A 3865-nucleotide genomic window follows, 5' to 3' on the forward strand; every position below is an offset into this window, starting at 1 on the left:
AAATCCAAAGATATAAGCTATCATATTAGCTTTGCTATTTACTGTTAATTTGTTCTTGGACAAGTCAACTTACTCCCCTGAGCAAAGAATTTTTCTTTTAACAGTTTCCTATCAGTTAATCAATAAACATTCTATTAAGCACCTACTATGTACCAGAGTCTGTGCTAAATGCTAAGGAAACAAAAAGAGACAAAAAGTCTATGCCCTCAAAGAGTTAAAATTTAATCCAGGTGATAACAAGCAAACAAATATTCACAAACAAGATATATGCAGTATAAACAGGAAATGATTAAGAGAGGGAAGGCACTAGATTTAAGAGGCATTGGGAAAAGCCTCTTGTCATCTCCCCTCTAAGAGGATTGGAGTACATGACCTCTGAGGTCCCTCCCAGCTCTATAGCTAATCATACTGTTATACTATAATTATATTATTCATTTATATATATATATATATATATAATATTGCATTATACATTACATATATATATATATATAATTACATTAAATTATACTATAGATAGTGGGTTTTTTAAAAGAGTTGATTCCACCTCCTCCCAAAAAATCAACTTTTAAAATAATGATCAATTAAATTTTACATTTCATTGTTTTAGTAAAAATGTATGTCAATTTTTTTCATTGCTATGCACGAACACTAATTGCAACACACTATAATTTATAGTCTTAGAGAATTATTGATTTCAGAAACTGTCTCTCCCCCGCCTCCCCCTCCCCCCCCCCCCCCCCCCCCCCCCGCCCCATTCACCTAGACATTGGGGCCAACATTTGACAGAGACACCTGATCTCAGACAAAGCTCATACTTCCAGACTATATGGGGCATCATCACCAAAATGCTTGACTCAGGGCTTGTTTGAAGCTGGTTTTTTGGCAGCAGATCCAATCCAATTTACCAAACATTTTTAATCACTTAGTTTGTAAAAGGTGCTACAGATGCAAAGACAATTGAAAAACAATTCTTACAATTAAGTTTGCATTTTTATTAGTGGCATATATATAAACAGAAGAGTGTAAACATAAAACTAAGGGGATTGTGAAAAGTTTCCAATAAAAGGTAGCTTATGATTTGAACTTGAAAGAAACTGGGCAGTTGTAGGCCTACAAGAGGTGGGGAGAGGGGAGGGAAGAGAAGAAAAAAGGAAAAAAAGAAATTTACACGATAATGTTATTTTATATATATAAAAGAAATAGCACATTGTACATAATAGATTTTCAGTTTCATGTCCAATCATCTTTTTTATATACTATGTCATGAAAATGCTTATTTTATTCCATATTTTAAAATAAAATAAATACACATGGGGGAAAAGATGTTAATAGTAGAAATAATAGGTCTTGATAATTCTATAAATATAAAAGCAAATGTATGAACTAAAACTATTTTTAAATTTAAAAAAAAAAACAGGTATGAGGAGACAGTTTATTTTAGGCAAAGGGGAAAGTTAGTGGAAAAGTTGGAAATGGAATGTTGGAAACGGTAGGTCAGTTTGTCCAAAGCATATTATCTATGAAGGGGAGAAATGTGAAATAATTCAGGAAAACTAGACTGGAGCTAGATTGTGAAGATATCTCTTTTCAAGTCTGAATTGGACATTCAAAACAGAATTCAAAATTGAAAAAAGAAAATTCAGTTTCAGTTCCAAAACTGAAATTATGAAATAATCAGGGAAGGTATGATATAAATGAAAAACAAAATAAGCAAGATAGATACAGCAAAGGGAATGATTGTATCTTAATGTAAGGTAATCTTAATAGAATAAAGAATTATGGGAAAGGGAGATAGACAGATAGAAAGAATGAGAGAGAGAGAGAGAGAGAGAGAGAGAGAGAGAGAGAGACACTATGGTCCAACTGGCAAAATTTAAGACTGTAGAATCATGGAATTAGAGATGGGATAAATCATCTTAAATTTATCCCGTATATATAGTTTGTTTCTTTGTTATCTTCCCTTTAGACTATGAGATCCTTGAGAATAGGAGCTATCTTTTGCCATTCATTGTATGTTCAGCTGTTAACATAGTACCTGGTACACTGAAGGTATTTAATAAATGCTTTTGTCTGACTGAGTGACTGATAAAGATCACTCAGTCCAAAATGGTAACACTTTGACAGAGATTTGCCATAATTGAATATTATTGTTGAGCCAGTCTCAATGATCTCAGTACAATAGAAGATGCACTAAATATAGAAAAAGAATACCCAATTTCACAAACCAACTCTACTACTTATTACCTGTGTGACCCTGGGCAGGTCACCTTCTCCCTCAGGCTTCCATTTTTTCATTTATTAAAAGGGAAATTTGTACTAGATGACCTTTAAAGTCCCTGCCAGCTCTAATCCTATCAACCCCCTAATGTTACCCCCTAATGTTACTGGGTTAGGTTAAGAATCCAAGATCCAAAGACAATAAATAAACACAGATTTATTCTTTATATTTATATCTTCAGAGTCTAGTACGGTGCCTGAAGGGATAGCCTCTTGCCATTTAACCCAGAAGATTTCACTCAGCTTTTATACGAGCAGTGGACATTAAGCTCCATCAAGTCACCCCTTTGTTTGACAGCTGATGAAATTGAAATTAAAAAAGGGTTAGTTAATTTGCCCAAAGACAGATAAAATAAGTTAGAGGGCCTGAACTCAAAAGACAGGTTCTGTAACTACACATAATGCTTTTATCAACATGCCAGGTCTCCTTTCCTCCAATCTGACTTTCTACTATGTCACATTGTCAACAAACATCAGAACGAAAGCAGAAAAATGCAATCAATAATCTAAGAATTTCAAAACATTTAAATGTTTGACAAAACAGGGACAAGACCTTAGTCTTGTTTGTTCTGCCTGCTGATAAGGGAGAATACAAGTATGAGAAAGAGAGAGGAGGGACTTTTTACAATGCTGCATCTATATTGACTGGGTACTGGGAAGTCTCCTTGATTTAAAAAAAAAAAAAGAAAAGAAAAGAAAAAAAGAAAGAAAAGAAAAAACGCAAACCACTTAATATAAACAACAAATGAGAGAGAATTATAAACCTGGAATTTGGGGAGTTGTCTGGCACACTTTGGAGCTTCATGTGGAAATGGTTTGAGACAGAAAAAGGAATGTGTTTAGATGTGATAGTCTCCATGGGACTCTAAGCATCCTAATTGCTTTTCTTTAGGAGGGGTTTTTGCTCGAAGAGATTCCTTGCATGTTAATTTGCTCTTGGTGGTTCTAGTTAGTAACACTGTTGAGATATTTGCTAATGCTATAGAGATGGGCCTATAGTGGCTGGACTTTATTGCAATGTTTAGGCTTGTTTGCAGGAAAAACTTTTGACTTGAGGCCAGTTCACAGGGTGTGGGTTTGAGAGGATGCCGAGCAGCTGCCTTCCCTTCTCCTGTTTTTTTTTTTTTTTCCTTATAGAAACTTCAAGTAATGAAAAATTGGGTTTCCCTCCAATATGTGCTACACCAACTATCCATAAGAGAAGCCTCCATTAATCTGTCCAGGATAGAGTTCAAGGGGGAAAAAGTATCTTTTCTAGGATGCAGATTGAATATTCTACAGTTGGCATGTGGGTACACACACACACACACACACACACACACACACACACACACACTATTCAGAACCTTTAATTCTTAGGAATGGCACTGCTAAGTGGAATTGTTTTGTTTTATTTTTCAAATGAAAGCTTTCAAGTTTTTGATGAACCCTTGACCATGATCTCTTAGGAATGTCACCACATCTTACAGTTTCTAGTGCCAGAGTTTTGTACATGGTCCAATTAGTTCATGCAAAGATATCTTTAAAAAAAAAGAAAAAAAAAGAAAAAGAAAGAAAGAAAAGAAAAACTATTCATTTTAATTAC

This window comes from Sminthopsis crassicaudata, chromosome 3, assembly GCF_048593235.1.
Source record: "Sminthopsis crassicaudata isolate SCR6 chromosome 3, ASM4859323v1, whole genome shotgun sequence".
In the NCBI taxonomy this organism is placed as follows: Eukaryota; Metazoa; Chordata; class Mammalia; order Dasyuromorphia; family Dasyuridae; genus Sminthopsis; species Sminthopsis crassicaudata.